We start from the raw sequence: 12690 nt of genomic DNA, 5'->3' as shown, positions 1-12690 counted from the left end.
TTAGTTACTTCCTTGATACAATGGGGATACAGGCATTGGGTAAATACACCCATTGCAAATGGGAGAAATTGGCCAAAACAAAGGAGGTACTGGCTCCATACAAGTCTGAAATCCAGTAGGACAGTCAAATTTTAAAGCTCCAGAATGATCTTCTTTGACTCCATGACTCACATCCAGGTCACACTGAAGCAAGAGATAGGTGCCCATGGTCTTTGGCAGCTCCAACCCTGTGGCTTTGCAGGGTACAGCCCCACTCGTGGCTGCTTTCACAGGCTGGTGTTGAGTGTCTGTGGCTTTTCCAGGCACATGGTACAAGCCAAACTGTTGGTGGATCTACCATTCTGGGAACTGGAAGATGGTGGCCCCCTTCTCACAGCTTCAGAAGGCAATGCCCTGGTGGGGACTTTGTGTGGGGGTTCCCACCCCACATTTCCCTTCTGTACTCCCCTAGCAGAGGTTCTCCATTAGGGCTCCACCCCTGCAGCAAACTTTTGCCTAGACATCCAGGCCTTTCCATACATCCTCTGAAATCTAGGCAGAGGTTCCCAAACCTCAATTTTCTTTTTTAAGATGGAGTCTTGCTCTGTCACCCAGGCTGGAGTGCAGTGGCAGAATCTTGGCTCACTGCAACCTCCACCTCCTGGGTTCAAGCTATTCTCCTACCTCAGCTTCCCGAGTAGCTGGGATTACAGATGCCCACCACCACACCCAGTTAATTTTTTTTTTATTTTCAGTAGAGATGTGGTTTTTCCATGTTGGCCAGGCTGGTCTCAAACTCCCGACTTCAGGTGATCTGCCTGCCTCATCCTCCCAAAGCACTGGGATTACAGGAATGAGCAACCACACCTGGCCTCCAAACCTCAATTCTTGACTTCTGTGCACCCACAGGCTCAACACCACCTGGAAGCTGCCAAGGCTTGGGGCTTGCGCCATCTGAAGCTACAGGCCAAGCTGTACCTTGGCCCCTTTTAGCCATGGCTGGAGCAGCTGGGATGCAGCGCATCAAGTCCCTAAACTGAACACAACAGGGAGACCCTGGGCCCAGCCCAGGAAACCATTTTTTTCTCTTAGGCCTCTGGGCCTGTTATGGGAGGTGCTGCCACAGAGGTCTTTGACATGCCCTGGAGATATTTTCCCCCATTGTCTTGGTGACTAACATTTGGCTCCTTGTTACTTATGCAAATTTTTACAGCAGGCTTGAATGTCTCCCCAGAAAATGGGATTTTCTTTTCTCTTGCATCATCAGGCTGCAAATTTTCCAAACTTTAATGTTTTGCTTCCTCTTGAACACTTTACCACTTAGGAATTTCTTCTGCCAGATACCCTAAAACATCTCTCACAAGTTCGAAGTTCCACAAATCTCTAGGGAAGGGGCAAAATGCCACCAGTCTCTTTGCATAGCAAGAGTAACCTTTACTCCAGTTCCCTAAAAGTTCTTCATCTGTATCAGAGACCACCTCAGCCTGGACCTTATTGTCCATAAATGTATCAGCATTTTGATCAAAGCCATTCAACACGTCTCTAGGACTTATAGAATAGGAAAATATTCCCACATTTTCCTATTTTCTTCTGAGCCCTCCAAACTGTTATCCAGTTTCAAAGTCACTTCCACATTTTTGGGTACCTTAATAGCTGTGCTCCACTTCCAGGACCAATTTACTGCCTTAGTCAACTTTCATACTGCTATGAAGAAATACCAAGACTGGGTAATTTATAAAGAAAAAGAGGTTTAATGGACACACAGTTCCACATGGCTGAGGAGGCCACACAACCTTGGCAGAAGGTGAAGGAGGAGCAAGGGCACATCTTACATGGCCACAGGCAAGAGAGCATATGCAAGGGAACTGTCCTTTATAAAATCATCAGATCTCATGAGACTTATGCACTATCATGAGAACAGCATGGGAAAAACCAACCCACATGATTCAATTACCTCTCACCAGGTCCCTCCCACAATACACGGGGATTATGGGGCCCACAATTCAAGATGAGATTTGGGGTGGGGACATAGCCCAACAATATCAGACATGAAATCTAAGTCTCATTGGTGTCTCTGAAAGAGAGGGAGAGAAAGCAAGCAACTTGGAAAACATATTTCAGGATACTATCCTTGAAAATTCCCCAACCTCACCTACAGAGGCTGACATTCAAATTCAGAAAATGCAGAGAACCTCTGTGAGATACTATACAAGATGACCATCCCCCAGACACACAGATTCTCCAAGGTTGAAATGCAAGAAAAAATATTAAAGGCAGGTCACCTAGAAAGGGAACCCCATCAGGCTAACGGTAGACTTTTTCGCAGAAACCTTACAAGCCAGACTGGGGGCTCATATTCAGCATTCTCAAAGAAAAGAAATTCCAACCAAGAATTTCATATCCAGCCAAACTAAGCTTCACAACTGAAGAAAAAATAAGATCCTTTTCAAAAAGACAAGCAAATGCTAAGAGAGTTTATTAAAAGACCTATCCTACAAGAGGTCCTGAAAGGAGTGCTAAATATGGAAAGAAAAGGTCATTACTGGCCACCACAAAAACACACTTAAGTACGCAGATCAGTGACACTATAAAGCAATCATACACACACACACACACAAAAGGCTGTATAACAAGCAGCTAACAATATGATGACAGGATCAAACCTGTACATGTCAATATTAACCTAGACTGTAAATGGGCTAACTGCCACAGTTGAAAGGCACAGAGTGGCAAGTTGGATAAAAAAGTAAGACTCAACTGTATGCTGTCTTCAAGAGCTCCACCTCACACACAATGACACCCATAGGCAAAAAGTACATTTGCAGAGAAAAATCTACCAAGTAAATGGAAAACACACACAAAAAAGCAGAAGATGCTATTCCAATTACAGACAAAACAGCCTTCAACCCAACAAAGATCAAAAAAACACACAAAAGGCATTACATAATAGTAAAGGTTCACTTCAACAAGAAGACCAGACCATCCTAAATATTTATGCACCAAATACAGAAGCACCTAGTTCATAAAGCAAGTTCTTAGAGACCTGCAAAGAGACTCAGATAACTGCACAATAATACTGGGAAACTTCAACACTCCACTGACAGCATTAGACAGATCATCAAGGCAGAAACTAACAAAAATGTTTGGAACTAGAACTTGACACATGACCAAATGGGCCTAGTAGACATCTACAGAATGCTCCACCCCAAAACAACAGAATGTATATTCTTATTGCCACATGGCACATACAGTAAAATAGGCCACACAACTGACCATGAAACAATTCTCAGCAAATTCAAAAAAATCAAAATCATACCAACCACACTCCTGAACCAGAGTGCAATAAAAATATAAATCAATACTAAGAATATCACTCAAAACCATACAATTACATGGAAATTAAACAACATGCTCCTGAATGAATTTTGGGTAAACAATGAAATCAAGGCAGAAATCAAGAAGCTCTTTGAAACTAATGAGAACAAAGATAAAGCATACCAGAATCTCTGGGACACAGCTAAAGCAGTGTTAAGAGGGAAACATTTAGTGCTAAATGCCCACATCAAAAAGTTAAAAGGATCTCCTAGTCAGCAGGGCTATTATTAAAAAGTCAAAAAACAACAGATGCTAGCAATATTGTGGAGGAAAAGGAACATTTTTACACCATTGGTGGGAGTGAAAAGTAGTTCAACCATTGTAGGCAGAAATGCCATTTGACCCAGCAATCTCATTACTGAGTATATACCCAAAATTATATACATTATTATATTACAGAGATACATTCAGCCAGGTGTGGTGGCTCACGCCTGTAATTCCAACACTTTGGGAGGCAGGTGGATCACCTGAGGTCAGAAATTTGAGACCAGCCTGGCCAACATGGTGAAACTGTCTCTACTAAAAACAGAAAAATTAGCCAGGCATGGTTATGCATGCCTGTAATACCAGCTACTCAGGAGGCTAGGGCAGAAGAATTGCTTGAACCCGTGAGGTGGAGGTTGCAGTGAGCCGAGATCATGCCACTGCACTCCAGCTGGGCAACAGAGTGACAGTCCATCTCAAAAATAAATAAATAAATAAAAGATACATGCACGTGTATGTTTATTGCAGCACTATTCACAGTAGCAAATACATCTAATCAACCTAAATGTCCATCAATGATAGCCTGGATAAAGAAAATATGGTACATATACACAATGGAATACTATGCAGCCATAAAAAGGAACAAGATTATGTCCTTTGCAGGGACATGGATGGAACTGGAAGCCATTATCTTCAGCAAACTAACACAGGAACAGAAAATCAAATACCTCGTGTTCTCACTTATAAGACAGAGCTGAATGATGAGAATACCTGGACACATGAAGGCAAAAACACACACTGGGACCCGTCAGAGGGTTGGGAGTGGGAGGAGGGAAAGCATCAGGAAGAATGGCTAATGGATGTTGGGCTTAAACCTAGGCAATGGAATGATCTGTGCAGCTACCCCACCATGGCAGACATTTAAGTATGTGACAAAGCTGCATAACCTGCACAAGTACCCCTGAATTTAAAATAAAAGTTGGAAATCAAAACAAAATTAGAAAGATCTCAAATTAAAACCTAACATCACACCTAGAGGAACCAGTAAAACAATGAGCAAACCAACCCCAAAGCTAGCAGAAGACAAGAAATAACCAAAATCAGAGCTGAACTGAAGGAAGTCAAGACATGAAAAACCATATAAAAGACCAATGAATCCAGTTTGTTTTTTGAAAGGATAAATAAGATCAATAGACTGCTAGCTACACTAATAAAAAGACAACATCCAAATAAACACAACAAGAAGTGAAAAAGGGGACATTACCACCAAACCCGCAAGAATACAAAAGTCATCAGAGACTACCATAAACACTCTTTGCACACAAGCTAGGAAACCTAGAAGAAATAGGCAAATTTCTGGAAACATACAACCTCCCAAGATTGAACCAGGAAGAAATCAAATCCTTGAACAAACCAATAATGAGCTCCAAAATTGAATTAGCAATACAAAGCCTATCAACCAGGAAAAAAAAAAAAAAAGCCCAGGACCAGATGGATCAATAGCTGAATTCAACCAGATGCATAAAAGAACAGGAACTATCACTATGGAAATGATTCCCAAAAAATGAGGAGGAGGGATACCTCAGTAACCCATTCTTTAAGGCCAACATTATCCCAATATTAAAACTTGGCAGACACAAACACACCAAAAAAAAAAAAAAAAAAAAAAAAAAACTTCAGGTCAGTATCCTTGATGAACATTGATGCAAAAATCCTCATCAAAATTCCAGCAAACTGAATCCAGCAGCACATTAAACAGCTAATCCACTACAGTCAATTAGGCTTTATCTCTGGTATGTAAGATTGGTTTAATGTACACAAATCAGTAAACGTGATTCATCACATAAACAGAATTAAAAACAAAAACTATGTGATTATCTCAATATATGCAGAAAAGGCCTTTGATAAAATCCTACATCCCTTCATGTTAAAAACCCCTCAACAAAGCAGGCTTTTAAGAAACATATGTCAAAATAGTAAGAGCTATCTTATCCAATAAACAAGAATAATTTAAAAAGAAAGAGAGAAAGACAAAGGAGGAATAAAGAAAAGAATAAGAGTGGTCAGTGACAAACCCACAGCCACATATACTGAATGAGCAAAAGCTAGAAGTATTTCCCTTAAAAGCAGAACCAAGGCAAGGTTGCCCTCTCTTACCACTCCTATTAAACATGGTATTGGAAGTCCTAGCCAGAGCAATCAGGCAAGAGAAAGAAATAAAACTCACCCAAATTGGAAGACAGGAAGTCAATCTATCACTGCAGATGATATGATTCTAGGCCTAGAAAACCCAAAGTCTGTACCCAAAAGCTCCTTGATCTGATAAACAATTTCAGCAAAGTTTTGGGAAATAAGATTTATGTACAACAATTCGTAGCATTTCTATATACCAACAACATCCAAGCTGAGAGCCAAATCAAGAACACAATCCCATTCACAACAGCCACAAAAAGAATAAAATACCTAGGAATACAGCTAACCAGGGAAGTGAAAGAGCGCTACAAAGAAAACCACAAAACATTGATGAAATAAATCAGAGGTGACAGAAGCAAATGGAAAAACATTCCATGCTAATGGATTGGAAGAATCAATGTTATTAAAATGGCCATACTACTCAACACAATTTATAGATTCAATGCTATTTCTATAAACTATCAATGACATTCTTCTCAGAATTAGAAAAAAACTACGCTAAATTTATATGAAACCAAAAAAGAGCTGGAATAGCCAAGGCAATCCTAAGCAAAAAGAACAAAGATGAAGGCATCACATTACCTGACTTCAAACTATACCATAAGGCTACAATAACCAAAACAGCATGGTACTGGTACAAAAACAGACACATAGGCCAATGGAACAACATACAGAGCCCATAAATAATGCTACACACCTACATCCATCTGATCTTCAACAAAGTCAACAAAAACAAGCAATGGGAAAAGGACTCCCTCTTCAATAAATGGTGCTGAAATAATTGGCAAGCAATATGCAGATGACTGAAAGCGGATCCCTTCCTTACACCATATACAAAAGTCAAGATGAATTAAAGACTTATATATAAAACCTAAAACTGTAAACACCTCGGAGGATAATCTAGGAAATACCATTCTGGACATAAGGCCTGGCAAAGATTTCATGATAAAGATGCCAAAAGTGATTGCAACAAATGCAAACATTGACAAATGAGACCTAAATAAACTAAAGAGCTTCTCCAGAGCAAAAGAAACTACCAACAAAGTAAAAAGACAGCCTACAGAATGGGAGAAAATATTTGCAAACTATGCACCCAACAAAGGTCTAATATCCAGAACCCATGAGGAATTTAAACAAATTAAAAAGCAAAAAATTAACAATCCCATTAAAAAGTGGGCAAAGAACATGAACAGACACTTTTCAAAAGAAGTCATACATACAGCCAATGAACACTTAAAAATGCCCAACATCACTAACCATTAGAGAAGTGCCAATCAAAACCACAATGACATACCATCTCACACCAGTCAGAGTGGCTATCATAATAAAAACTCAAAAAATAACAGATGCTAGCAAGACTGCAAAGAAAAAGGAATGCTTATAGACTCCTGGTGGGAATGTAAATTAGTTCAGCCACTTTGGAAAGCACTTGGGTGATTTATCAAAGAACTTAAAACACAATTACCACTCAACTCAGCCATCCCATTACTGGGTATATACTACCCAAAGGAATATAAATTGTTCTACCATAAAGACATATGTATGCATGCACATGTTCATTGCAGCAATATTCACAATAGCAAGAACATGGAATCAACTTAAATGCCCATCAATGGTATACTGGATAAAGAAAATGTGTACATATACACTGAGGAATACTACACAGACATAAAAAAGAACAAGATCACATCCTTTGCAGGAACATGGATGGAGCTGGAGGCCATTATTCTAAGAGAACAAACACAGGAACAGAAAACCAAGTAGTGCATGTTCTCACTTATAAGTGGGAGCTAAACATGGAGAACGCATGGTCACAAAGAAGGGAACAAGAGACCCTGCGGCCTACTTGATGATGGAGGGTGAAAATCGAAAAACTGCCTATCAAGTACTATGCTTATTACCTGGGTGATGAAATAATAATCTGTATACTAAACTCCTGTGACATGAAATTAACCTGCATACCAAACCTGCACATGTACCTTGAACCTAAAAGTTAAAAAAAAGGATTAAACAACAAATCTGAGATTCCTCTGTGATCAATGTAGACAGAAAAAGTATGTTTGTAGAGAAAAGTTACATCTGTTACTGGATTGTAGCCCTGTGCATTGTTTTCTAGTTCTTGTTATCTATCTACAGACTAGACTAGATCCTGAATTCTTCTAGGTTTCTCTAATCCCATTTTCTTCTATGAAATTAGTAAAACTGGGAACTGATCTGTTCCTGAAGCCCTATAATCTGAAACTAGATTAATTTTAAGGGATGAGTCTCATTCCTGATGTGTGGAGCACACAGAAAATTTACCAAACCTCCCAATGCCCATAACCAGAGACATTCAAACTGCAAACCAGGATGAGAAGTTGATGGCTTCATGGCTTCATGCTATTGACAGCATTTCCCACAACACTAGAAAAAGACTCCATATCATAAGACTCTTATCACTATTAATGCCTATGATTTTCACTTAACTTAGAGAATCTTTAATCCACCTGGAGGGTAACTTCGGGCAACATTGCTAATACAACCACTGCTCACTCCCTGCTTTAAGCTCAACACAGTCATGGGATAGTAGTGTTGGTGAAAAAGTTGCTCTATATTATCTATTACTTCAATAAGGAAATGTCTGTTTTATTGCTAATACTACAAGTAATGTAGCTTTAATGTATACTTTTTATTTTTAAGCTATTTTAATACTTTTAATAGCCATTTCATATTTTCTTCCGTAATCTGCCCAATGAAATGACTTGTCAGGTTTCTACTACCTTGGAAGTTTTCCTGGCATATTGTTTAGTACAAAACATGTCTTTTGCAGGAAAATTGATGGATCTGGAGGCCATTATCGTTAGCAAACTAACAGAAACAGAAAACTAAATGCCACATATTCTTGCTTGTAAGTGGGAGCTAATTGATGAGAACTCATGAGTAAAAAGAAGGGAACAACAGACACTAGGGACAGCATGAGGGTGGAGGGTGGGAGGAGGGAGAGGAGGGAAATGTCCTCTGGAGGACAAAATCACCCAACTGAGAATCACTGATCTATACTGGGGGAAAAGAATCCCATCAGTGGCTGCCCTGAAGCTGGAGGTGGGGCAGGGATTGACTAGGCTATAACACAAGGAAACAACTGGAGATAACAGAAATGATCTGTATCTAGGTTTTACTAGTCGTTATACAAACATATATACATATGTAAGTATAAATTAGAGGTAGCTTATAGACGTTTTATATATAAGTAAAATTACAAGTAACTTACAGATATAAAAAACTGTCAAAATTCATGTAATTGTACACTTAAAATGCACTTATTGAGGGCTAGAGGGGGTGATGGTCTCCTATGACGTCAGGAACAGGAGGTTGTCTGGGGAGGGGACCTCTGAGACTTGAGTCCCACAACTCAAGACTCAAGCAGGATTTCAGGACACAGAAGTTCAGGACAGGGCCCAAAGGCCCAGGAAGTACCGTGGGGTCTTTTGGGGCCTGAATCTATCCCTGACTCTGGTGCCCAAAGAAAGAAAAGCTTCAATGATGCGTCCACCTGCACATGAGCAACTGTTTAAGGATGGAGGGTTTGACCCAAGTGATGGATGAACCAGCTCTACTTTCTCTATACGTCGCCCATTACTAAAAAGACCTTAAAATGAGCAAATACCAGGTATCAGTTGTGTACAGAAATATGGAGTCTTTAACACATATATTTCTCAAAAATAATTAACCGAGCAGTCAAAACATAAGCACATAGCTACATATTTATTAAACAGGAAAACATATATAGAGAAATTTACCCTCAATAATCAGAAAATATACATTCTTTTCAAGTACAACTGGAAGCATTCACTAAATTAACTATGTACTAGGCCACAAAGATGCAACAATATACTCCAAAAAGTTAATATCATGCAAATCATGTTCTCTGACAATAATCCAATATAGAAAGAAAGCAATGAGACAATTTTAAAAGAATATACCAGCAAACTAAATATCTAAGAAAACCTTCAGTTAAAAGGAAATCATGAAAGAAGTTAAAAAACACAAAATTAAATAACAATGAAAACAGTACCAGTCAAAACTTATGAGAAAAGTCTAATAAAGCATTTAGGGAAAAAATTATATCTTTAAATATCTTATTACAGAATAAACATCGAAAGCAAATCAAGCATTTAAGATGTTGCTTATTTTATAGCAAACACAAATTAACAATGAAGAAATGTTTAAGATGAAAGCAGGAATCAACGAAACATGTCAGAGATTTAACAAAACTAAAAGCTGATTCTGGGAGATTAATATAATAGGCAGAACTGGCAAAGCTAACCAAAAGAAAAGCAGAGATGCAAAAAAATAAAATGGAAGAAATGCAAAATTGAACAATTGCCACATTATGAGAATGGCAAAAATTAGGCAAATGAAGTACTGGCAAGGATGTGAGGAAATGGGTACTCAATTCAGTTCTGCTGGTAGGGGTGTAAACTCATACAATCGTTCTGAAAAGTACATAAGTACTTAGTGAAATTTACCAGAGAAATTCTTGCATAGTTCTGTAAGTGAATAAGTTAAATGTGGTGGATACACACTGAAGAATTAAATGTACACAGAGCAATATGAACAAATCTCCAAAATATAGTAGTGAGTGAAAACTAAGTAACAGCATGGAACATTAGAGGTAGCACATCCTACATACCAAGTTGTCAAATATACAATCCCTGTACACCTTTATTTTTTGAGACAGTCTCACTGTCACCCAGGCTAGAGTGCAAGGGCACAATCTTGGCTCACTGCAACCTGTCTTCTGGGTTCAAGTGATTCTCATGCCTCAGCCACCAAAGTAGCTGGGATTACAGGCACGTGTGCCACCACATCCAGAAAACTTTTTGTTTTAGTGGAGACGGGGTTTCACCATGTTGACCAGACTAGTTTCAAACTCCTGGCCTCAAGTGATCCGTTCGCCTCGGCCTTCCAAAATGCTGGGATTACAGACATGAGCCACTGAGCCTGACCCCACCCCCTGTACATTTTTAAAAATGTCTGAGGTCCTCAAATAACTTTTACTTATGAGGATTACATTGATCGAAGAAATTGGAACTGAAAGTTTCGGAATATACAAGCACACATTCTATTACCCATCAATGATGTCATGACATTATGTAGCTTCTGGAAAACTCCACTGTTCACTTGTGAATATGAGGAAAAGGCAAATAACATCATAGTGCCAGTATAAAAATTTTGATCTCACATATTCCCTGAAAAGGATCTTGAAGGTTCAATACCACATCTTGATAGTGATCAAGAGATACATTAACTTCCTTTTTTCTGTCTGTGACTCTTGGTTAGGGCAAATTTCAAATCCATTATAATACACATTGCAGCAACACTGAGTTTCTTATAATAGGTACTATCCAAAGCTTTCTTTTTTTTTTACATGTATCACTTAATCCTCACAACCACCTGAGGATTAATACCATTTACCTGTTTTACAGATAAGGAAAACAATCATTTTTCAATTATGACTATGCCCCCAAACACTGGTTTGGATGGAGCCTTCACTGGTATAGAGAATGACCTTCTTCCCTTAGACTAGATTCTGGCTATAATAAAGGATGGTTTAATCATCCCCTGAAGCAATGCATGAGATAATCTGCAATGTATCTTCACATACTGTACCTTATTTGATAGGCAAGAGACCCATAAAGGAAGCTGAGCATGGATTATCAGCTTCATCACAAATCTGAAGAAACTGACATTTATGTTATGTTGCCTTACCCAAGTTGGGACATCAGACAGAGCAGCAACTAAAATCCAGGTCTTCTTCCTATTACATGCCGTAAAAGGTATTGTTTCTTTCCCTCCCCTCAAAATTTTCAGTCAAATGTCAGCTTTTAGGAAGAGCCAATCACTCTGAACTAGAATTGTTCTCTTCACTTAAAATTTCTCAAGCCTAACTTCTTTTTGGGTCCTACAAGCCGGGAAAATACCTCAGAATTGGAACCACATGTTTACAGTATAAGAAATGACACAAGTGTGACTTGGGCAAAAAGAGGATAACTTTCCCCTTCAGAGAAATAATCCCTTTATCCAAGGCCTGGAGATTAGTGTTTGAGGTAGAATAAAAGCACAGTAAAATGATTCTATGGTTTGAATTTTGGCTCTTCTGCTCGAGTACTTTCTTTGGTAGTATACTAATTACCACTGAATTACTAATTATTAATTATTATTATTAATTACTAATAAAAGTAAAATGTAGTAGTGGTGGTGGTCTCTTTGAGTTATTGAACAGTAAGTAGCAAACATTACATTAAGTACTTTATGTACACTCTTTCACTTACCATGTCCTTGAGATGATTATGACTAAATTTAATAAATGTCCTTTTGTGCATTAACCCATTTAAACCCCACATCCTTGAGATAGGAATAACTATTACTTCCCGCACTTGCAGAACAGTTTATAACTGCTACAGCCAGGCCTTAGCTACTATGCAATATTATAAAACTAAGAGTACAAAAACGAAGAAATCATGAAAGTCCCTTCAGTACAGCCAGAAAAGAACACTTCTAATTACTCAGAGAAATACATGTTGTGCCAGTCGCTTTATCTCCTTTAGCGAGGGAAATCTTCTAAGGTCTTCAATGACATAATGTCACTGAAACTATTCCCTCACACTTAAATAATGTACATGAAGATAAAATTCTAGGCTGTAATTTTCTTCCTTCGACACACTGGAAATTTTACTTTTTATCTTACTATTAAAACATCTGTTATCGGCCAGGTGCAGTGGCTCACACCCTGTAATCACAGCACTTTGTGAGGCCGAGGCAGGCAGATCACCTGAGTTCAGGAGTTCGAGGCTAGCCTGGCCAACATGGCGAAACCCCGTCTCTACTAATTAAAATACAAAAATTCTGGGAATGGTAGTGGGAGCCTGTAATCCCAGCTACTTGGGAGGCTAAGGC

The sequence above is a fragment of the Pan troglodytes genome, chromosome 8 (genome assembly GCF_028858775.2).
Source record: "Pan troglodytes isolate AG18354 chromosome 8, NHGRI_mPanTro3-v2.0_pri, whole genome shotgun sequence".
Lineage (NCBI taxonomy): Eukaryota > Metazoa > Chordata > Mammalia > Primates > Hominidae > Pan > Pan troglodytes.
The sequence above is the reverse complement of the archived record's forward strand: the minus strand, read 5'-3'. Positions refer to the sequence as shown.